This window comes from Nematolebias whitei, chromosome 23 (genome assembly GCF_014905685.2).
Source record: "Nematolebias whitei isolate Nwh7 chromosome 23, NemWhi1, whole genome shotgun sequence".
In the NCBI taxonomy this organism is placed as follows: Eukaryota; Metazoa; Chordata; class Actinopteri; order Cyprinodontiformes; family Rivulidae; genus Nematolebias; species Nematolebias whitei.
The window spans coordinates 15,878,609-15,904,569 of NC_056520.1; positions in this window are offsets into that span (position 1 = coordinate 15,878,609).

Genomic DNA, 25,961 nt, shown 5'->3' on the forward strand with positions numbered 1-25,961 from the left:
AGATAAACACAGAAAAGAAGGGATTTAGATTAAGTCTGTCACAGGCGTGCTCCGCGCCTGATGCTGACCGTATGTAGACAATCAAACAATGTGGAAATATCACCAGTACGATGAAGCTTAATCCAATTGGCATTGGAGCCAAACTTGTAAACTAATCTATGCATTAGCCCGGCTGGCAGCATGCAGCCAAACACTGCTCTGAAACCTGGAGTTTGGAGCTGTTTGTCGCCCGCCTGTGATAAGAACCCCTGCAAGCCCTCTGGAAAAGTGAGCTTAGCTCCTATTCTTCTCAAGTGGAATCACTTTAGTCCATTTATCACTCTACCTGTCTCCAAGACCTATTTAAGATTAAGGTCAGTGGGGGGAAAAAGAATCCCTTCAGTTCTTTGGATACTTTTAAAATTCATAAGTCAAGAGGCTTAAGCTTTCTCCGTGCAATTTTTCATAACAATGAGAATTCTAATATTTTATGTAAGAATAGCTGACAGGAGATTTTTTTTCCCCCTTCCCTCTTGCTCTATTTCACCCTATAAATACACTTGCCATTTGACAAGAGGTAGGATGAGGATGTTTATTCTTGATGGACACAAATCCCAGCCGATCAAGTCACATGCACATCCCAAAGATGGAGACGAAGAGGTGCCCTCAGATCTGCAATAAATCTTTTCAATATGGATTCTTCTATTCAATATGGATTGTGCTAAGTTACCCAATCTTTGAGGTCTAACATAAAGTACATCAGCTGCAGTATCTTCTGTTGTTACTTCTGGTGTTTTTTTTCTAACAGTTGAATACATTATGGTTGAGCTCTTAAGCTTGCAGTACAGATAAAGTGGTGAGTGATGCCAAAAGTTCTCATTATGGTCCAGATTCAGGCTTCAAAAGTTAAAAGATGCACAAAGAAAAGGGAAGGTTGAGCTCCAAAACTGGGAGAATATATGTTCTGTTTGCTTGCTTTAAACATACGAATCTAAAGTACTTAAGTCTGTGGATGATTTTACAAAAAGTTAACGTAATTTGAAAGGTTTATAACCAATAACGTAGAAAGAAATTTCAAAAGTAGTCTGCCAAGCCTCTGATTCATCTAGAATTTCAGAAAACAATAAAAGGCCTATCATTCCTGGAAGGAACAAATGTCACCTGTCACCTTTCATGCCAGAATTTTACACTAAGATTATCTTATACTGGGAAGGAAAGAAATTAGCCATTTTGGTCAAACCTTCAAACATACATGATGTATGATACCATGTGATATTAATGCAAGATTTGTTGGGGCTTAAAGTACCTGGATATGTTGGGAATGACTTTCAGCTAATGCTGTACCAAATTTTAGCTCAACAGCTACAAAATTAACTGAGTTGTAGCCATTTTTGTTTGGGCTAAAAATGATTTACTGTGGTGGCTTGTTGGCAGCACGACGGCTCAGTGGTTAGCACTGTTGCCTCACAGCAAGAAGGTCCTGGGTTCAATCGCCGGTTCGACCTGGGGCCTTTCTGGGTGGAGTTTGCATGTTCTTTCCGTGCATGTGTGGATTTTCTCTGGGTACTCCGGTTTCCTCCCGCAGACCCAAAACATGCATGTTAGTTTGATTGGCAACTCTAAATTGTCCCTAGGTGTGAGTGAGAGAATGACTGGTTGTTTGTCTCTATGTGGCCCTGTGATGGACTGGAGACCTGTCCAGGATGTCCTCTGCCCTTCGCACATTGATAGCTGGACATGGGCACCGGTGGCCCCCACGACCCAAAAAGGAAGAAGCGGGTAAAAGATAATGGATGGATGTTTATCATTTGTTGGCAGTTTATTATTTTTTTGGTTATGGGGTCAAGGTACTGTGGTAAAGATAATGTAGTAAACAAGTTTAGGCCCACATTGATATCTTACTGTACTGTGATCCTCTGGTGAGATTCTTTTGATTAGGAACATCTGGACTAAACTGGTCTGTGAATCCACAGACCAGTTCCCAGACTGATGCCATTGGGAAGGGGGGCTGTCACTTCCAGGGCTCCCTATAGCAGGGCTATTCAACTAAACTGCTCAGGGGGCCACAGTTTCTGAAAGTCAGCAGCTTAGGGGCCGGACATCCAGCGATTAAAGTCATTATGTAAATAAACAAAATTATTACAATGATCTGTTACTGTTCAAGTTTGTTTGTTTATTTTGTTGCATCAGATCATAAATGCAATAAACAGAAACCAAATCCAGAACCAATCAAAAAAATAAAAAATTTAAAAATGAACTCATTGGTATGCCAGACTTAAGTCACGCACAGGCTGGAAGTGGCCCGCGGGCCGCCAGTTGAATAGCCCTGCCCTATAAAGATAGAAAACTTTTTTTTTTTAGGTTAGAACACTTGAAGCACTTAATTTGATGAAGTCTGCACCTGACCGTTTGTGAATGGATTTTGTTTATGACAGCTAAGAAGAACTAATTTAACCCCAAATCTACGTTCAGCTTTTGGAATAAACTCATTTAAGGACTGATGTCATACCTGATCAATTTAAGAACACACACAAATATACCTCAATTAATTTTATAGATATCGACTTAAAATTTAGTGTGAATGAGACTGATTCCCAAATTATACTCTGAGCTTACACCAATCCCACAAAACCTTTGTATAAAACTTTGGCATGAACTATTGAAGTCAAATTTGTCTGTTAGCAAAATACCTCATCCTCTGGATAAATTTTATTAAAAAAATAATAATTTCAAGGACTAAACATTTGATAAACATATAAAACTGATCAACTTTTGAAGCCGATGCAAGTTTGGGCGGCTGTCACAACCGACCAACTGAACTTAAAAAACACAAAAAGTAGCTAAAATTCAGCCACTTTTACAGATGCGCTAAAATTTGTTTTGGTAGTAGTTGGGAGTCATTCAGAACTTGTATCCCAAGTGCTACACATCCTGCAAGATCTTGACTCAAAACTTGAGTATTACCTGTTGGCACTGTTTGTTAGCAAAATATTTTATGACCCACTGGTTTTGATGAGAGTTGAAAAAAATCAACATACACACTAACCGTCCAAAATCGCATTTTTGGATCGTTTAAAAAAGCTAATCTGAGAAGCTAAGCTACGAGCTAAGCTAACAGGCCAACCTCGGGGAATAAACCTCGTCTTGTCAAAGCTCCGAAGTTCATGGTTGAAACTGGTGCCTTTGTGTAAAAAGTTGTTTTTCTCTGCAAAAAGAAGCTGAGAACTTGTTTACTATTTTTTTTTTATTAAAAGGTTTGTGTAAAAAATGCTATGCTAAAGAGCTCTAACCACACCGAGCGTCCGCCATTTTGAGAACTGAAAAACAGGAATGAGAGACAGCCCATGTCACGTCAAGGGGCCTCCCTCCCATTTTTCTCAGAGACACGCTACTCGCTCCCTCACTATCCATCCTTTGGTTCAAACAGTCTTGTACTCTCATCCACTGGTCAAAAAAAGGTACTACACACAAAAATTAACCAACATTTATTCTCAAATTTGACAATAATTACTAATTATTGTCCAATTTCAAACAATATTATCGTTTATCGCAATAATTTCTGACAGTTAATCGCCCAGCCAAATTTGGTATTGTGACAAGCCTAGCAATATGTGTTCAAGGCATGTCTTAAGGATGTCCTTCAGCTACTACCAAAACATCAAATTTTAGCTCAATGTCTGTAAATATGGCTGATTTTTATGTAATATCGACGTTTGTTAAAGTTGCTTAGCTGTGGCATACAATTTGAATGGGATTGACCTCAAATAGTTGTAGATCCAATAATTAGTTTGAGTTTCATTAAAATCTATGCTATATTTTTGTTCTTGAGATTTTTGCTAACAAACAGGCACAGACAAGTGTTTGTGTTGCAGATGCCAGTTTCTCAACAGGCATACATGTTGAGGTTCTCCAGGCATACAGACCACAGGCCCCAAAAAAAAAAATTCCTTGCTAAAAAAAAAAAAAAGGAGGTGCTAAGAAAGACTTTAGAGAACTTCCAGTAAACTATTTTTCATTCAGAAAGAATAATAAATCAGAATGGATCCAAATCATAATTTTTGAGTACACAAAAATCAAACACAGCAGGAATTGTTCGCATATCCTGTTGCTCAGATCAAACTGTTTAAATGTGTTTTAATTCTTGTCCAGAATTATATTGTGTTTATTTTTTTTGTTTCATCAGTGGTGCCAAGCAAACAAGGAGTTTTCAAGGTTGGCTCTTTAGATCCGACTGTTGCAAAGATCAAGATGTAAACTTTCAACGCTTGCTGGAACGGAAAGTGAAATTCATCAACTAACAACAGCAAAACAGAGATTTACAGGCTGAAAATTAACATAAACGGGGTACACAACTCAAGCTGAAAAAAAAAGAAAAGAAAAATAGCCCTTGCTTATTCGCCCACACACTTCACTTGTCCTGTTAATAATCTATACTGCAGCCCATTTCTATAATGCAGAGTAAATCCCCAAGCAGCTCAGCGGTGCAGTTAGCCCACAAGTTATAGCGCATGCCTTAGAGTCTTGGCTCCTCGCCACCAGCTGGTGCTCCAGTCAGCTGTAGGTAAAACCAAGAGGAAAAAAAAGAACATGTTTTACATACTTGAAAAGCCACGGGATTGGTTTTGGACCCATGTCAAATTTTTCCAAAAAACTCTGGGAATCTCTGAGTGGATGTCTGCCACGGGGTCAGCTACAGCTCCGAGTGCAGAGATACATTATGCCGTGCGTTCTGATTTGGTAGCGTGTTTTCAAAGCAAGACGGTATGCAGGAGCTGCAGAGTTACAAAAGTGTTGGCATGTCCTAGCTACCTCTGCAAATGCAAATGGACTTGACTGCAGGTGTTTTAGGGGTTGTTTTTAGGTCAAAAACATACTTTTCTTAGAATAAATTTCACCAACTTATCAGAATTAATGTCCTCAAAATTGAAATCTAACCGCAGATTTGGTATTTGGTGATGTAAAAACATATGGGAAAGAATTATTCTCCCTTAACAGCTCAAGAAATTAAAGCACTTAATATTTCTCAAACTGTATTTTGTCCACATTTGGATCTTGTAGGATATCAGTGATAAATACCTAAAGCTGCTTTTGTTCATATATCTAAACATGAATAAAGAGGAGCTTTACGTGAAAACTGTAATAACCCTGTGTGTAAATGATGTTCAAGATTAACTCGGGAATAAACCTTTGAGCCTAAATGGCTAAATTAAAACGATGAATGTTATTAATGTTTTCTGTCTGGGTTTTTTTTTTTAACTGCAAGTGGGGAACTAAAATAATTTTTTCTGTTTATACATTTCTATTTTGAAAAGTGGGGACTCATCTAACTTCCTGGGGTTGGGGTGGGGGTGGGGGTGGGGGGGCTCTTTTAGTAAAATATAAAGAAACCACTGAACAGATTTTACTTAAAGTATCAAGGTAATCCTTAGATATACATCTACAACAGACTAACTGGAGTAAACTCAATTCAAAATGGCTGCCACAGCTAATGGACCTTAGACACCATGACTAAGCCTCTCCCTATGCAACTGGGTCCTCGAGTTCTCAACCAACAGACTGTAGTCTGTGAGGAACCACAACTTCTCCTCTTCCACCATAATCCTCATTACTGGCTCCCCTCAGGGCTGTGTGTTGAGCCCCCTCCTGTTCACTCTGCTCACAAATGACTGCACACCTACCCATCCTTATTTGGAAATTTGACACTTTGTGCTGCTGCTTATCCATGCTGCTGATTTCTTACCCATAAGCTGTTGTATTCATACCCATCTGCTCACAACAGACTCATGTTCAGGCTGCTGTTTAATACACCTTATTATATTATTATTGTTTAGCATATATCTTAGATCCTTGTATACCGTTTTCTTTTTTTATAGTTTATATTATAGCTATTTTGGGGTATAACTGGGACCTTGAGTACACAATTCCGTCCCACCTCATGTACCACATGTGATGCAAATGACAATAGTCACCTTGAACCTTGACATTACCAAATGCAAAAATGGCTATAAATCAGGCAGTTTAACAGATAATGAGCAAAAAAAAAATGTTTAGCAGTAACTCAGAGTGATCCCCAATTTATACCCTGAGAGCTAACACATCGCACAAGATCTAACGGGATAATTTCTTTGTAGTGTTTTATTAAATGAAGATACATCAACAAGGTCATTGAAAAAAGTCGAAAGGATGGTGCACCTCGAAAAGACTGAAAATATTTTGACCATAGGGAATTGTTAAAATAATGTGTGTTGTAATTAGCATCTCAGGTGTCTCCAATCCTGTTCTCAGTCGGTCTGTTAATTTAAAGGGTGAAAACTAGTCACTGGTGGGCACAGTTCTGCTAATATGCTAATAGCGGAACTATTTTTTTTGTTTAGCGGATGAGCATTTTCGCTAACTTAGAAAACCCTTTGCGAAAATAGCTTCCACAAAATTACCATACTTTCTGGACTATAAGCCACTACTTTTTGTACAGGCTTTGAACCCTGTGGCTTATACAATGTTGCGGCTAAGTGATGTTTTGTTTGGTCTTTGTGACGAGCTAACGAGTTTCCTGACACCAAAAAAATTTAGCTTTGTCACACTGGGGTGCTCATATAGCTGCCCAATACAAGTCTCTCTTGGGGTGGGGGGTGGGGGTGGGGGGTCCTCAGGACAGCTTGAAGATAGCAATCATTGACTTCCTGGTAGACTACTGTAGTTTTTTTTTTCTTTAACCAGCTGTATTATTGGCACTGTTCAGAAAAAAAAAATACTATGTATTTTCTATATTACTGGTACATGTTGTAGCATTCTGTGGTTCGTTATGGTTGATTGTCGGTCACATGGCCTCAGAAAGTGTTTTTTTGTTAATCATTTTGGTGAGCCGTTTATCATAGTTCTTTTCACGGCTTATAATCAAGTGTGTACAAGGCACGTATATATGTACTTATCTTTTTTTAAGTATGCGCTGTGTGCGGCTTATACTCAGGTGCACTCTGTGGTCCAGAAATTTCGTCACCTTTAAGTTCGCTACCAAAATTCACTAGCTTGTTCCCGTCCTGTCAAGTCCCACCAGCTGTATGCTCATAGGCCCAAAAATGAAACAAAGAAAATAACATTGCACCTACAGTGAAACATGGAGGAGGTTCAGTTCTATCCTGGTGCTGATTTGCTGCATTTGACACAGGGGGTCAAAAATCTGTGAAGGATACAATGACATATCAAGGCATTCTGGAGTGAAATGTACTGCCCAGTGTCAGAAACTTGGCCTTAGTCACAAGTCATAGGTCCTTCAACAGGATAACTATCTAAAAAACACAAGTGGAAACACCAAGAATGTCTCAGAACCAAATATTCTATTCTGTCCTATTCTGAAGTGGGCTTCTGAGCCCTGATCTAAATCCTGTTGAACATCTGTGGGAGGAGCTGAAACATGGAGTCTGGAAAAGGAACCAATCAGACCTGAGAGATGGAGTGGTTTAATCACAAGAAGTGAACCAAAATACCTGAGGACAGGTGTAGAGGTCAGAGTTACAAAAGTCATTTGATTCCAGTGATTACCTCGAAAGGTTCTACTACAAAACCCCAAGTTAAAGGCACCATCCTTTTTGTCTAGTTCAAATTTTTATTGGTTGATTTTCAGTACCGTAGTTTTCGGAATATAAGGCGCACCGGATTATAAGGTGCAATATCAATGAACAGGTCTGTTTTCATACATAAGGTGCACCAGATTATAAGGCACATTAAGTGAAACAAAAGAGTCAGGTAAGTCAAACTTTTTCCACTCATTCACAATACTCCTGTCTACGGTACCGCGAGACTCCTGACTACCGTACCGCAAGACGCCTGACTATGGTACCATGATACTCCTGACTGCCGTACTGCAAGAATTCCTGACTATGGTACTGTGATACTCCTGACTACCATACTGCAACACTCCTGGCTATGGCACCACGAGACTCCCGACTAGGGTACCCGTAATGCTCCAACAATCCATCAAGTGGTGTGGTTTCGTAGCTTACCAAAGTTGTACTAAAACATTTTGACAGATTTTTGAGTGCCGTGTACCACATAAAATCAGTTCGAGGTCAGTAAGCACAACCAGTATTAATACATAAGGCGCACTGGGTTATATGGCACACTGTCAATTTTAGAGAAATTTAAAGGATTTTAAGTGGGCCTTATAGTCCGGAATATATGGTATATATATATATTTTTTGTGATATTTGTGTTTTTTCCCAATCTTTAACAAAAATATACAAACTTTACATTTGTCTGCATTCAATCAATGAATGTTGGTTTTGTTTTATTTTTTAATTTAGTTTACTAATAGAGCTGGACAGTGCACCATTTCCTAACAAATTTCTAATTTGATGTCTAACATAGACAAGTTTTCTCAAGGCAATTCTCCTCCCCTCCACCAAGCACAAGTCTCAGTATCGTCTTAATGCGCAACATTTAGGTCCGGGGTTGGCCTCTTTTCATTTCCAACCTCTAATGTAATGAATTAGCACAATCACGCCATGTTCCAAATGGAAACGCTCGTGAGTAAATGACTAATCTCGGCCATGCTGGATTTTCCCCCTTGACATAAGAACGGGGAGGAGAGTTCATTTAGGTACAGTAGCTAACAATACCTTCTCATCACCTTAAGGCCATATTTAAATTCACTATTGAAAACTAAACCCCTTTCTCCATCTTTCTTTTTTCTTTTCTCCATCACCCCGCTGTTATCCTTCTCTACCCCACCCCACCCCAATCAAAATGAAACAACCTAGGCCCCGGCTAATTAAGTGTGTGAATATCTGGACCCTGATTAACATATTTGTGAGACAGGCAGACGCAGGGAGGGCCTAGCCGGAGCTCCGGTGTTTGCTCACAGCTTGAGCGGCGTCGCTGTGCCTTCAGTTAAAACAGTTAAAAAGGAAACCGAGGCACGTTCGGGCTCCAGGTCTGCCCAGGCTCCAAACGAACACGGGGGGAGAGAAAATGTCAGTAATTGGATGACTGTCTTATTATCCCTTTGTTGGTTGCAATTCCCTGATTAGCATTTTGGAATATTTTAAAATTATAATCCAGGAATTAGGGGATTTTACCACTGTTTTTTCTTCTTTTTTTTTACCTCCCCCTCTTTCTAATTAGCTAAGCGGGAGGATGAGTCCTTTGAGGATTTTTTTTTTAATAAAAACATGAATCCAGGTAGAAACTTGTATCATTTTGTGTCGTGGGTGTGTTCGTTTTAGCAACAGCTCTTGTGAATTTCATGTAACTCAAGGGTTTTACCTGGATTTACCTCAACTGTGAGCTCATGCAGTCCTTTCACACAACCTTTGTTAAATAAAAGCTTTTTTTTGGTCACACCCAGTCCAAAATCAAATATTTACATATTAAATTGTGTGCTTTACAAAGTCTCTATTGTTGCTGGGAGCTGATTATCGCCACTGATTTTTAACGTCTCTGTGTTTCTGGGTGTTTCCTGTTTATTTAGATCAATGGAAGGCTCCAAACTGTGACATTTTGGAGTAAACTGTGCTAGAAACTCTTTTTGTCTGATTGTTTCCATGACCTCAGGCATTGTGGATTTCGTGACTAGATGAGGTGGTGAACATGTGAACGTAAATACAGATGCATGTGTGTCCACAAAAATAATTTGTGCGAAGTTGAAGGGTGTTTGGGGGGAACAGGGCAGCGGCCCATGTCGTCTCAGGCCTCCTTCACGTAAGTGCAGATCGTTGAGTCAACATCAACTAAAACAAGTAGAAAATTAACACATGCAACAAAAATGATTGTGTTTTAGGATAATTAAAAGAAAATTGTGTGAATTAAAAGATTATATATAAACACAAGGCTTCATTAAAAAAAATCATGGTAGGGCTAAAAGTAGCTGGAATTTTTAAAAAAAAGTTTAGATAAATTAGAGAACCAAGCACACAATAAGTAACTTGTTTCTACAAAAAGCTGGGTAAGTCCTCGTTTATTCAGGACTCAATAAATAAGTTGAATTTAACAGCTGAAGAAAATGGAAAACTACAAAGAGGATTAAAGTTGTTGAAGGAACGCATGTGGCCCGCCACCTTCTACGCCAAAGTTTTAAATCAAAACTCTTTATCAAAGTTCATGCTCAATAATCCAGGTAAAAATCTAACAAAGCTCAGTCAGGTCATCTGGACTGTTTCTTTATTTTATTTGTTGAGACGTTTCTTCCTTCATCCAAAGGACTTCATCAGTCCAAGGAGCCACAACAAACTGAGACCCACAAGCAGCACACGCACAATGGACCAACCAGTTTGCTGAAGATAAAATGCTTTCTGGGGCCCACCCTCTCCCCCTGTCGACTCCTCTGAGGCAGCCATAGCCAAAGTGGTTCAAAACATCAAAGTTCATGCTCAATAATCCAATAAAAAAAAAATCCAACAAAGTTCAGTCAGGTCATCTGGACTGTTTCTTTGTTCTTTATTTGCGTCTCCTCAGATTGATGACGTCCTTTGGATGAAGGACAAAATGTCAACAAAAAAAAAGAAACCGTCCAGATGACCTGACTGAACTTTGTTAGACAATCCTTTATTTTGAGAAAGGACAGTTAGGGCCGTTTTAATCCAACCTTGAAAATCACACTATGCCCGTTCTTATGTGATATTGTAGTAGCTTGTGTTGGGGGTAACTCTCAGCTTTGACCACATCAAGCGTTCGCTCAATATCGGACTTATTTATATGTAATATTTTGACCATCTCTAGTTGGTCTGACTCCAGTAAGTAAATCAGCTGTAAATGCACATCCAGTAATTACTTTTCAAAATGTTCATTAAAATCTGTTCAGTGGTTCCGTAAAATAACAGACATTGACAAAAATAGTTTGTGCTTACGTTTTGTAAACAGATCTGTGCAATCAGTGCAAGCTCTGTCAATAAGTTGGAGATCAGTTTCAGATACATCAACACTAAATTTTAAGTCGATATGTTTAAACTGATTGATTTATAGCAATATTTTGCCATCCTAAATTGGATCGATTACAAATGTTATACAGTTTGTAAATGTACTTCCAATATGTACTTTCTGCAAAGTTCCAAATCATTTTCAAATTGTTGATATATTTTGCTAGCAGACACACATGCACACACAGACAGGTTAAACGGACTCCACTGTTTCCTTTCGGTGAGCAATTTTATTTTTATTCTTTGCCTCGTAGTGGTTTGCAGTTTAGCTCTCTCTTTTTGGAGAAAAAAATTGTATAAAATTGTCTTTGCAGCTCAGTAAGGTCGACTTGTTTTACCAGGTATGTTTTACTCACTGAAAATAACCATTTTTCATGGGATATTTTGAATTTTGTTGCCAGACGGAAACCAGACGAAAGAACAAAGAGAGAAAGTCCCTCGATACAAAAAAGTTTCATCGATCTACATATTTCTACACATTTAAATACTTCCCGCAGAAGCACTTCATAAACCTCTTTTCGAACACGCCGCTTACCCCGCATGTGATTTATTACATTCACCTAATAGAAGAAAATGTCATCCTTTTATGCCGAGACACCTTGTGACAATACGCTTCACGATGCTTTGAATCACACACCTCCTTTTGTCCCGCTTCCGACAGCAAATTGCGTTTGTTCCAAGTGTCACGTTAATGTATGAAAAGTTTAGGACGTCACTGGCGTAATCTGACAGCAGAGGTTTTAGTTAAAGCAAACGCGTCATATTGTACTTCTATTAGCAGGTCGCCATTGCACTATTAGTGACATCCCCAAGTCACTGGCGTGTCACCTTAATTTAAAGTTAAGCACTGTGACAGTTTAATATGCCAGGGAGATGAAAGCCTCCTCTGTTTCGGTGCCACGTCAAACCTTTTTCAAATGAGCGATAAATAGGGCTTATTGTTTCAGCAATTGAGAGGAACTGTCTGTCTAATGTGCCTTTATTCAACCCACCCCCCTCCTCCCGTCTTCCTCCACCTCCTCTCCCTCTTATGGAGATTTTGTTTTTGAACGGATCTACCTAGAGGTTGAAGATTAGGCTTTTAACACAGGCTGAGTGTCTGCCATCCAGAGGGCTGAAGACGGCTATACGTTCGAACTACAAGACAAATAAATCAGTGCATTGTTGCTTCTCCCTTTCTTTCACCTCCTTAAGCCACAAACGTAATCCACCCTCCTCTAAACTTTGACTCAATTTACAGGAGACAATGGCAAGCCATGGATCAGTCCTTCAAATGACTGAAGATGATTGCTGAGCTCATTAGAAACTGACCTGGGTTTATGACTTTCATCTTGTACAACGACAATTCAGTTTAATTGGGGATTTGTGTAAAATGTGTGTAAAAACAGAATACAATGATTTGCAGATTTTGTAAACCCATCATCTTTATTCATGATGGAACACAGTAAACAAGGCAAATGTTGAAACTACGCAATTTTACAAATTTGGAGAGAAAAAAAAAAAAGTGATTTGGAATTTTAAGGCAGCAACACATTTAAAAAAAATTGTGCCGGGTCCATCTTTTCCCAATGTGAAGCCTCTCTCTTCATTTAACAACAGTCTGTAAATATCTAGGACCTGAGAAGACCAGTTGATGGAGTTATTGAATGGGAATGTTGACCCATTCTTGTCTGATCTTGAATTTTAACTGATCAACAACTGAGACATTTTTGATAGATTTTTTATTTTATGACGTACCAGACCTATACATTGGATAAGGACGGCTGCAATCAGTTTTTTTCTGCACTTTCCAAAGTAGATGAACAGTAGAAAAGATGGTGGATAGTAGAGTGCTGTTTGTGCTACTCACCCTTTGCAACATGTAGGAGCAACCCAATCTCATCCTTGGTCCAGCGAGTGACCAGTATTGCCAGATATACAATAATTACAGTTTTTATAAGATAATGTTAGGGTCAAGCATTCTTTATTTTCTGTGCGCAAGTTCACCAGTAACAAAGCACACCTCGTCCTACAACCTCCCGCACCAAGAAACACCCTTACTCGGCACATAATTTGTGTCAAAATCATTTTAAAGCAAAATTACAACATCTCATCATTTTCTATTTGGTAACACTGCTTGGCATGGAAACTACAGTGGATTCAATGAGCACAGCATTTCCTATATAAACTTTTTTCATGGTTTTTTTTTTTTTTGCCATAATCAACATTGACAAATCATTAACCAATCCAGAGATGATTCACATGTCAAAATGGTCTCAGCCTTACAAAAATGCTCTTTTTGTACCCAGTCCTGTTACTGACCTGTTGCCAACTAATTTAATTAGTTACAAAATGCTTCTCCAGCTGTTTCTCATCTATACCACTTATTTGTAAACATTTTATTACCAATAGCCCAACTTTTCTTGGGCAGCTGTAGCTGAGTGGTTAGAGCAGTCGTCCTCTAATGCAAGAGTTGGGGATTCGATTCCACCAGCAGTCACATGCCGAAGTGTCCCTGAGCAAGACACTGAACCTCTCATTGCCTCCAATGTGTGTCCCATTAGTGTATGAATGTTATCTAAAAATGCCCTGATTAGTCTCTACAGATTCAGATTACCGAACTTTCCGCTGTACCCGTCACACCGCCCTATAAGTTGCATCAGTCCATATTTGTCTAAAAATGTGGAAAACCATATACGTCGCAACTATTATGCATCACCACTGATACGCCGCATTTGTTACAAGTCACCGCTGACAACCCGGAAATGTGGGCCAGTGTTGTGCCAAAAATCAATGGGCTGCCAAATGGTGGTCGCAGGAGCGTGCACAGGAGGACTTTAACAAGAATTTAACAAGAGTAACACTTAAAAACAATTATTTGTTTGCTCAAAATTAAAGTAAATGTGTGTCTCAGTCTACCTGTTGCTTAATAAAAGGACTTAAATGGTCAAATCATCTCAAAACCCGATTCAAAAAAGCAGCGGGCACGCGCAGAGACGAGCCTTCGTATTTTTTCGAAATTTAAAAAGATTACCACCTAAAAACAATTGTTCGTTTGCTCGAAATTATAGTAAAGGTGTGTCTCAGTCTAATGTTTGCTTAATAAAAGGACTTTAACGGTCAAATCAGCTGTATTCAATGCCTCGGTGCTCCGGGAGCGTGCAGAGGGAGGGAAAAAAGGAAGGAGGAACGTTGCTTGTTTCTTCAAAATTTAACAAGAAAAGCACCTAAAACAATTGTTTGCACAAAATTATAGCAAAGGTGTATCTCGGTTGAACTTTTACTTAATAAATGCACTTTAATGGTCAAATTTGCTGCATTTCGCCGGAGCGGTGCAGCTGGTTTGACGATTGCTCCAAGCAGTGAGCAGAATGAAGGTGGGCACTATGGCAAGCCGATTGTGTCATTAATAGCTGGTGAAGGTCATCCAGGACATGGTAAATTAAAAAAAGTTCAAGACAAAAACAATAAAGTATAAAGTATAATAAATAAAGTTGTTTTTTTTGTCTTAAACTTTTGTGAATTTGTCATTATAGCTACATTTACCTATTACATGATTCAACGGCATGCCTTACTGCTACTACTACTCTGCTGCCATGTAGTGGCTGAAAATGGTACTGTTCTTATTTTTTTTTTCAGTCAGAATGAATGAAAACGGTCATATCTCAGTCAAAAATTGGTTTATAAATATGGGAAAAATCCATAAATACGTCACTTGGGCCTATAAGTCACAGGGCATGAAAATTAAGCAAAAAACCGCAACTTATAGGTCGAAAAATACGGTAGTTATATACAGATATAGTAGAGTGCTGCATGAATAGGAAAATGAGGGTACAGATTGTAGTGTAAAATGCTTTGAGTAATTTGTTAAGATAGAAATGTGCTATAGAAGTACAGTCCATTTACCATTCACCATTTTCTGACATTTGTTGCTGCCCTGAAATAAATTTTTTATGGTATAATTTCTTAGTTTTAACATTGGATATGTTTATTATATTCCACTGTGAATAAAATAATGGTTTAAGGAATTTGCAAATGATTGCATTCTGTTTCCTTCCTTGGATAGAGAACTTTACTAGTTGGCTTTTTAATGTATGTGAATGTTCCTGTAAAGTGCCCTGAGACAACTTTGTTGTGATTTGGCGCTATATAAATAAACTGAACTGTTTTTATCATGACACAATGTTCAAACTTTTTTTGAATCGAGGTTGTTCATGAGTAAAGGTTTTATCTTGCTTCCATGTTTTACCCACCACTAAGACGGCCTTCCCTAACAGCCACTTCCTTCTCTGACTGTCTAACCATGTTTGCAGGTATAATTTCAGTGACGGCAACAAGCAAAATGTTGTAGTTAGAACGTAGAAACAAGAACGCTTCTCACGTCATTAGTGATGGGGAGTTGAAAGTGACACAGGTTGCTCACTCAACAGAGACCCATTTAAAAAAAAGCATCCTCAAGGACCCTCTCCCAATCTGTCCTCAGGCTACAGGTGGGCAATTTTAAACGGCTGTACAGAAAGAGGCCTGGGGGAACCTTGTGTAGAGATAAGGACAACTTTTAAGTGGTTGTGGAGGTGCTAGGCAGTGAAAAGAAGGAGCTGCGGGAGTATTAAGAGTCCGTTTGTTTTTCCACGCTCCCTTCCTCTATCTTTTATGTGAGGTGGAGGAAAAAAACGAGGTGCCATGAAGCTTGAAGGAGTGCCTGACATCTGAAGTCTTCTGATAGCTCCCCGCGATGCTCGGGAAAAAATTAACTCCGACGCCCAGATCAAGCCTCAGGAGCTTAATTACATCAAAGAAAAAAGGATCCTCGTTAGATTCAATCCGGAAAAAAAAAAAAAAAAAAGATCAGTAGTTTTCAAGGCTTTGTTTGACATAGAAAAGACGTGAATAAATAAAATAGTACAGTACTGAAAAAAGTTGTTTAAAGAAGTCAAAATATCAGGTTTGCAGATGACGCCACTTTTAAGGACAAGTCATTAAAAGACAACCTCAGTGACCAAAGAAGAAGACGAGACAATGCAAAGGTTCTAGAGCTGCTACAAAAAAAAAAAGGTAACTTCACAGGGGCCTTCCCCCCCTACCGCTCCCCCCACCCTCGGCCATCCTATTGACAGGGATGACAACGGTCCCATGACGCACCATTATCCTTGACCGTCAAGCCGACATCAAATGGGCAGGGAGCTGTCCTTGTCAAGACTGAGGGAGAAAAGCCTCTCAAAAAAGTACAGAGCTGCTGAAAGAGAAGAGATGGAGAGAGCAGCTTGTTATATACGTAGCTTTCCACCTTGCTTTGTCAAAACAGGCTTATTCAGTGTGTACACAAGCCTTGAGGGATGTTTCTTTCAAAAGAAAGGGAAAGAAAGGCGAGAGACAGGATAAAGAATCAGACACGAATTCAACGACTTGTTCTCTCTTCAAGGGGGCGAAGCTCTGCATATGTTTACGCAAACCTTTCCTTCACACTCAAAATAGAAGAGCACGAGAAAAAAGTGTGATGGAGGAGGGTGCGGGGAGGCTTTGAAGCAAGATAAAACAAACCGCTCCTCTGAAACGCACGTTGTCTCATCTTTGTGATGTTAAAAGCAAATTGATAAACACGAGTTCTCGCTTTCAAGGGGTCCTGTCACAAATTCAGGGTGTAGAGGCTTCTCACTTTCATCAGCACAGGAGTCCCACATGAGTAAACTTGCGCTTTGCGAACTTTCCTTTTTCTGATGCTTCTTGTTATTGTGTAGCATCCTGGTAAAATTAAAAAAAATAAAATAAAAACACTGCTAGCTCCAGGCAGGCACTTCAGAGCTGTAACCAATCACCTTCCTAAATGTTTGCACTAAGATGAAAAAGCAAGAAATTGAGCTTGTTGGAAATGAGCTCCTTTTGGGAAAAAGATGGAAACTGAAGCTTACAGAAGATGTTACAGCAGGGCCTAGAAACGCTGTAGCTCAGAGGTAAGATTAGATATAATAAAACACAAAGTAAATTGGTTTTGTTTGGGGTATAATTTGTGTTGTTCCTATTATTATCAAACGCACATAAATTGTGTTATGCTCATACAAAAACTTTTTAGAGAGGTGCTGGGATGCTTTGTGTGGCAAATGACTAAATGAACCAGATGAAAAAATAAATGAATAAACCATCAATGGCGCATCTGCATTTAAAAAAAAATCAATGGTTGCCAATGCTCTTTTTGGGGGGTGCTCATGCACCCCTAAAATTTTAACTCAGCACACCTGAAAAATTAAGCAACAATCATTACAATTTTGTAAGGAAACTCAGATCTCAAACCTTAGATTCACAAAAATATTGAATAAATATGGAATAAATGATGACAGACAGGCCAATAAAATCTGTGATTTAGTTATTTTTGTACAACTCGGATCCTCTACGCCACCTGTCAATCAATCCGGCAGGCTTGTCAGCAACTGACCAATCAGCGATCAGAATTTGTCCTGAAGTGAAACGTGAAAGTGAAAAAGGTGTGAGTGGGCACCGTTTGATTTAAAGAACAGGGATCTATCAAAGTCTGCTCTTCAAAAGAACGTCTGTGGAAGTGTATCATGGCATGAAGTCCATCATCGGGAAAACTCTGAACAACAATGGTGTGCATGGCAGGGTTGACGGAGTAAGCTGCTCTCCAAATAGAACGCTGCTGCTCGTCTTCAGTTTGCCAAAGATCAGGTGGACAAACCAGGAGACAGTTGGAAGAATGTTTTGTGGACGAATGAGACCAAAATAGAACTTTTTGGTTTAAATGAAAAGCGTTATGTTTGGAGAAATTGAAACTCTGCATTCCTGCATAGGAATCGTGTCCCATCTGTGGAACATGGTGGTGGTAGTATCATGGTTTGGGCCTGTATTGCTGTATCTGGGCCAGTACGATTTGTCGTCATTGATGGAACAATGAATTCTGAATCATATCAGAGAATTATAAAGGAAAATGTCAGGACATCTGCCCGTGAACTGAATCTCAAGAGAAGGTGGGTCATGCAGCAAAAACAATTTTAAACACACAAGTGGTTCTACCAAAGAATGGTTCAAGAAAAATAAATTCATGTTTTGGAATGGCCAAATCAAAGTCCTGACCTTAATCCAATCCAGATGTTGTGGAAGGACCTGAAGTTTATGTGATGAAACCACCATCATCTCAGAGTTGCAGCTGTTCTGTACAGAGGAATGAGCTAAAATTCCTCCAAGCCGGTGAACAGGACTGATCAACAGCTACTGGAAACATTTAGTAGTTATTGCTGCGTGGGGGAGGGGCACACCAGATACTGATGCAAAGGTTCACATACCTTTATCACTCACAAATATGTAATATTGGATCATTTTCATCAATAAATAAATGAGCAAGTATAAGATTTTTGTCTCATTTATTTAACTGGGTTCTCTTTATCTACTTTTAGGACTTGTGTGAAAATCTGATGTTTTAGGTCAAATTAATGCAGAAATATAGAAAATTCTAAAGAGTAATATATATATATATATATATATATATATATATATATAGGTGTGTGTGAGGGGGGTTGTTTTTTTTTATTAATGTTCTTGGAGACATCTTTAAAACTCTCAGTGTTGATCTATTAAGACTCCTTCATGCCTGGAGATATTTGAGCTGCTTAAATCATCGTTTGGATGTCAAAGGAAAACCGTTCTGCTTCATCCAGCACCAGAACACATGAATCCAACAATGAAGAAATCAGCATAAAACTGAGCTTCTCCCCCCATTATTTCTGGTTTTTTTTTTTTTTTTTTTTTTTTTTTTGGACGTTATACCTTCACAGTGAATGCAGCATTTTGACCCCCCACTAACAAGCTCGTTGGCATTCAGCTCTTAGAGATTCATGAGCGTGCCGGTCTAATCATAAAGAAAACACCACAGGCCATCGACCCGGCTTGCAGCCACTGAATTCAGCGAGACGCCCTTAATGGCATGCTTAACCTTTGAACGAGGACTATGTGAGGCCCATTTCTGTCGGCCCAGACATCTCGTCAGGGTCCCACCGAGTCCGCAAGGCCTCAGTCGTCACTTTTGCCTTAACCATCCAGAGCCAGATCAACCATTGGCCTGGGGGGTACACATTGGGTGTCATGCTGGACCCCCTTTTTCAAGATGTAGCCTTCATACACCAACATATGGGGGAGGGAAAGAAAAGCAGGTTCAAAAGGAAACATGATCGGGTCTTTCTGTCCTAGCTCTAAGGGTGTCTTAAACCATCTCCCACCACCTCTATCAGTGATCGCTTATATCAACCATGTCATAAATTAGAGTCACATTCCTGTAAGGAACATTTCCTGCAGTTCAAACTTAAGAAAAAAAACAAAACTATTGTACCAAATCAGAACTGAAAAAAGCAAACAGTTAATTCTGGAAACTAGCTGGCAAGTCAAATAAATTATTATTGCAAGAAAATAGGCAAATTTATCACTGCGTTCATTACATTTTTTCAAGTCACACAGAGTTTGCAATCAAATGGCGAGCGAGTGGCTAAATATGGTGGTGGATTTTGCTAAGAGAATGGAAATGGCTGTAGTCACTTACTTCCAAAAGAGGGAGGAACAGAGTGACCTATAAAAGTGGACGAAGGAGTATGCAGGTCGACTACATTCTGTGTAGAAAAGGAAACCTGAGCGAGATTGGAGACTGTAAGGTTGTGGCAGGGGAGAGCATGGTCAGACAGCAGCAGATGGATGTAGAATGACTGTTGATGTGAAAAAGAAAAAAAGAGTAAAATCAGAGCGGAAGACCAAATGGTGGAAGATGAGAAAAGAAGAATGTTGTGAGAAGTTCAGAGAAGAGCTGTTAAAGGCTCAGGGTAGTAAGAAAGAGCTTCCAAATGACTGGGCTAATACAGCAACAGTAATTAGAGACAGGTAGGAAGGTATTTAGTGTGTCATCTGGACAGAGAAAAGATGATAAGGAAACCTGGTGGTGGAATAGTGAAATGCAAAAAGCTATTCAGAGAAAGAGGTGCGCCGAGAATGAATGACAGTGAGAGGACTGAAGAGAGGTACCAGGAATACAATTGTCCCTCAATATATTGCAGTTCAATTATTGTGGCTTCACTGTATCACACGTTTTTTAAACCTGTTTATTTTTTATGTCTGTACTATACAGTGCATGCTGTGCAATACTGTACATTCGTCTCATTGTCGTCATCTTCATCACCATTGCTAAAATGTTTAAGAGCATATGAAGTGTTTATGAGTGGGAAAGGTTAATAGGAGAGAAGGAAAGTTTTGTAGGAGTGTGCTAAGGGTTTACAAAGCCTTGAAATATATACAAACAATAAAATATAAAGCTGCTACTTCTCAGATTTTTACGTACCATATGGGTCTCTGGAACATAACCCCTGCGATAGGTGAGGGAGCACTGTATAAGGAGAAAGAACGTAGAGCAAAGACGGAAGTAGCAAAGGCAAAGCAGAAGGCATATGATGAGTTGTATGGGGGGCTAAACAGTAAAGAGGGAGAGAAAGTCTTGTACTGACTGGCGAGACAGAAAGATCAGGCTGGAAAGGATGTGCAACAGATTATGCTTGTGAAAGATAGGAATTGTAATGTTATAAAAAGTGAGGAGACCATGACGGGAAGATGGAAGGAGGATTTTGAGGAGCTAATGAATGAAGAGAATAAAGTGAAAGAAGAATAGAGGTCAAGAAACTGTGGACCAGGAAGAGAAAAGATTAGTGAGGGTGAAATTTGGAAAGCTTTGAAACAAATAAAGAAGGGAAAGATAGTAGGACTTGATGACATACCAGTGGAGGTTCAGAAATGTCTTGGAGAGATGGCAGTGAGGCTTTTGACTCAAATATTCAATGGCATATTTGAGAGAGAAAATACCTGATGAATGGAGACAAGTGTGCTGATGCCCATTTTTAAGAACAAGGGTGATGTACAGAGTTGCAGCAACTACAGGAGAATCAAGTTGATGAGCCACATGATGAAGATCTGGGAGAGAGTTGTGGAAGAAAGACTTAGACGAGAGGTGACCATCTGTGAGCAGCAGTATGGTTTCATGCCAAGAAAGAGCACCACAGATGCCATCTGTGTTTTGAAGATGCTGAAGAAGTACATAGACAGTCAGAAAGAACTCCATTGTATCTTTGTGGAATTTGAAAAAGCATATGGCAGGGTGTTGAGCGAGGAGGTGTGGTATTGCATGAGAAAATCTGGAGCGGCAGAGAAGTATATTAGACTGGTACAGGACATGTATGAGGACAGCAGGACAGTGGTGAGATGTGCTGTAGGAGTGACATATAGCTTCAAGGTGGAGGTGGGATTGCATCAAGGATCAGCTCTGAGCCCCATAGTGTTTGCTCTGGTTTTGGACTGACTAACCGATTAGGTCAAGCAGGAATCCCCTTGGACTTTGATGTTTGCAGAAAACATGCTCTGTTGTGAGTGCACGCAACAGGTAGAAGATAACTTGGAGAAGTGGAGGTTTGCACTTGAAAGAAGAAAAATGAAAGTCAGTTAAAGTAAGAAAGTTCATGTGTATGAATGAGAGGGAGGCAGGTGGTACAATGAGATCAAAGGTTACAAAGGTGCAGGACTTCAAGTACTTGGGCTCAAATGTCCAGGAAAATGGGGAGTGTGTAAAGAGGTGAAAAAGAGAATCCAGGCAGGATGGAGTGGATGGAGAAAAGTTTCAGGAGTAATTTGTGACAAAAGGGTGTCAGCAAATGTTAAAGGAAGTTTACAAGACAGTGGTGAGCCCAGCTATGTTGTATGGTCTGGAGACAGTGGCATTGACAACACAGGAGAAAGAACTAGACGTGGCAGAAATGAAGATGTTGAGGTTCTCCTTAGGAGTGACAAGGATGGTGAAGATTATGAATAAAATCATCAGAAGTACAGCACAGGTTGAACAACTGGGAGATAAAGTTAGAGAGGCCAGACTGAGACGGTTTGGACATGTCCAGAGGAGGGACAGTTGGTATATTGGTAGAACAATGTTAGAAATGCAACTGCTAGGGAAAAAACAAAGAGGAAGGCCAAAGAGGAGATATATGGATGCAGTTAGCGAGAACAAGGAGGCAAGTGGAGTAAGGACAGAGAATACAGAGGACAGAGTGAGATGGAGGAGGACGACTTGCTATGGCGGCCCCTGAAGGGGGAAAAGCCAACAGAAGTTTAATTTCATGTGCACAGCTTGGTAAACTGTATTTTAAGTCATGCAACAGTTTCATTGCCCACCTCCAGCCATGCCAGTTCAACTGACTTTGTCCCTACCAGATTTTTTAACAACCATTTATCATTTGTGTTGTTTTTAGACCTGAAGAGACCCGCACAGGCTTTAGCAATCCTGAGATGAGTTTAAGACTAAATTGGGAAGGGTTTGAGAAGGGTTTCATATATACCGGTACATTAATAAATTAAATAGGATTAGGGTTTAAGACACTCCCAACTAAACTGAGAAAGGTTTGAGACATCTCTAACTAATTTGAGGAGGGTTCAAGGGATTTTGCTAACAGTAAAGACAACTGGTTATAAGCACACACAGCCATGGATAAAAACACTATTGCTCACTTTTTGCAGCGAATGATAACTAATATTTTTCTTTTTTTTTTGTCAACTGAGCATAAAAAATTTAACATTTGTTTTCTTTGTTACAAAAGGTACAGCTACAGAATCAGCGGTGGCGCCAGGGGGACGCTAGGGAGTGCTATAGCTCCCCCTGGAAAAGTCATAGCACCCTCGTAGCGCACCCAAGAAAATATTAGATTATTTTCTTTTTCATCTAAGGTAATATTCTTTAATATGTGGTTATGGTATTTTCCTCGCAAAACACAACTAATTTAAAAAAACAATCAATAATTATATTGAGTAAAAAGAAAAATCAGATCTGGCAACAGGAAATTAACTTCTGATCCGGAAGTGAAAATTCAAGTTGCCGAAAGTTTGATAAACATTTGAAAAGTGTATGAAATACAAAAATGGACAGTTTCTGTTACCCAAATTTCCTAGGATGGAATCAGAGAAGGAGGATTTATTCTGGAAGCAGACTGCGACCAACAAAGAAACAATAATTTGGAAGAAGGGGATCAAGCGTACTGCCATCCTTCCACATTTGCAGAGAATGCTAACACTGCTAGCACTGGACAGCTGAAGGGTCTAAGCAGAAAGTCCTCAAGACAGACTAAGACGACCACTTCTGCAAAATACCTGTCATGCCTATTTGGAATGTAACAGAGAAGTTTTAACAAAGAATGGCTCGATCAATGTGGTTGGAATACTGCGTGGGTAGAGATGCCGTGTTTTGCTTTGCTTGTCTGCATTTTCTAAAAGGAGGACACAGATTTGACAATAGCAGGCGGATTGTCCTGTTATGAAGACTTCTGATGGTGAGTGAATGATTTCAACCTTGTGACTTTGTAATGCATTCAGCGTTGTGCACTGAAATCGTCCACTTATACACAGATACTATACGGAGGAACAATACGGGGGATTTATTGTAACAGTTTACATTCTACACTACACATATGCATGTCATGTTTGTACATGCTTTAATTAAATTGCAGAATACCACATATTCACTATCCACTTTATTGGTGACTATACTTGTGGGTTTTGAGTGCACCTCTGTGCTTGAGTCTGTGTGTGTTGAGAACTGAAAGAACAAATGATCCCTTGTAGCACCCTCAGAAAAATGCTTAGCCCCCCTTAGCACCTGCAGAAAAATATCTCTGGAGCCGCCACTGCGCAGAAGGCTCTTCCTTGGTTCTTCTTCAGTAAGGATAAAGGTTAGAAATATTTTAGGATAATTTACAAAATGTATCTATTAACACAAAGGCAACCCTGATACAGGATTAGTGTCAGGCAACCTCACTAAGACAAAACACAAATACATAGCTGGATGCCATTGATTTGCTCTCCCGTACTTCATGTATTTACTGCATTTTTTGTTTGTTTGTTTTAGTTGGACATATCCTTAAAAGAACCATCTGCAGGCAAACCTTGCTTTTCAGACTAAGTGGTTGAAAAAAGGGCTGTTTGCCCCTTAGCAGTCCGGACTAAAGAATGCAGAGTCTGGCAATCAGTGATGAACTTTTCAAAGTATTCCTAATTGGATCGGACGCAGCATAAAGTTAAGACGGTTATTTTTTGCTCTGCATATTCTAGGAGTAGGCTGTGGGAAAAAAATGATGTTTATGGCTTCTGAAGAAACATTTGGCAGCCAACGGTCATTAAGAGGAGTCCCGCCAAGTGAAAAGTTGCACTCTTTACCAAAATACACACAAAAATCAAGACATAAATACTCAGGAGGGAAATGATGCACGCTTGCCTGAACTAACTCCAGCTCTCTATCATAATTTCATTAATTGCTCCTGAAGTTTATGATACAGCAAGCAATGCACCAACTGTGAAGCAAGGCAACGTATTTCCTGGGCCAAATGTGCAAAGAGGAACATTTTATTGAGAATTTATCAAGTCGCATTGTATCCTGCATTTGCCTGTTTTGTTTTTTTCATATGCAAGTGAAAAATATTTTCTAAATCCCTCATGAAAACAACTGAGAACTGAAACATTGCTATTTATTTTAAGCCGTAAAGGATAATTATTGCAGATCATTTTTCTACAAGTATTGTCAGAAACATGTCTGTCTCACAAACGGCTCAAATTAATGCGGCGCTGTTTGCTTGGCGTGATTTTTTGTCTTCTGTCAGGAGATGCATCCTGATAATGAGTCTATTTTGTCCTGGAAAAAGATCATACAGCTCATTTTCCCTCATCAAATCCACATCTGTATGTTCTGACTGGAAACTGTGTATGTCATTCTTGTTCACCTACTCTATTTGTCTGACAATTAACATCTTTTCTTACAGGAGTAAAGGTCTGAGTACAATTTTTCAGAGGAACCAAGTAAATGGACAGTTGAGTAAATTTTGAGGAGGGTTGTAAGCTCCATCATCTAGATAGATAACAAAAAGGTTAAATTGTGTCATCTGGACCTGTTTCTTTAAGTGAGAAATGTTTCGTCCCCTATCCAGAGGACTTTGTCAGTCTACGGCCAGCCAACCAGATCTGTCCCACAGGCACATAGCTTGGCAGGCCCTAGACTGAGGAAGTCCTCTGGATGGGGGACGAAACATTTCTCACTTAAACTGCTCCAGATGACATGATTTAACATTTTTTGTTGTATGTAAATACAGCTTTTTATTCAAACAAAGAAAACTTTCTTCCTACGCAAATGACACATTTAAACTTTTATTACTTTTCTTAGAAGCAGGCATTTGTAGAAATAATCTAAAAGTAAAAAAGCAGTCTCACTTATTACCCTATTTTTGGTCTATAAGTAGCTTTTTTTTTTTTTTTTTTTTTTTTTTGCATAATTTGCATGCCCTGCAACTTATAGGCCGAAGTGACATATTTATGGATTTTTTTCCCCATATTTATAAACCAATTTTTGGCTGAGATATGACCATTTTCATTTATTCTGACTGAAAAAAATTGAACACTACCATTTCAGCCATGCACTCAAGAAGTATGGCATGCCGTTGTGTCACGTAAGAGGTAAAAGTAGCTGTTAATGACAAAATCAGCTTGCCACAGCCTGCCACCGTTGTCCAGCTCGCCAGGAACCGTCAAATCAGCTTCATTTTGCTGCGCCGCCCTGGCGAAATGCAGCTAATTTGACCATTGAAGTGCATTTATTAAGTAAAAGTTCAACTGAGACATACCCTTACTATAATTTTGAGCAAACAAATAAATGTTTTTAGCTGGTTATCTTGTTAAAATTTAAAAGAAATGCACAGCGAGTTGCCCTCTGCGTGTTACTGTTTCTGCGTACCGGCTTTTGAAAATGCAGCTAATTTGACCATCAAAGTTAAAGTTTATGAATTTTTCCACTTTATTAGACATATTTGGACTGATGTGACTTATAGGGTGGTGTGACGTGTACCGTGGAAAATACAGTAATTACATGAATCAGCTTTATCCATGGAGAGAAATGGGTGGTAGGCGATATGAAAATCTTAAACACCCCATCCTAGCTTCTCAGCTAGCCGAGTTATAATGTGGCAAAAGTATGTTTGGCATGAGGGATATCAAACAAATGCACAAATAGCTTGCCATAAAAGATGATTCAAA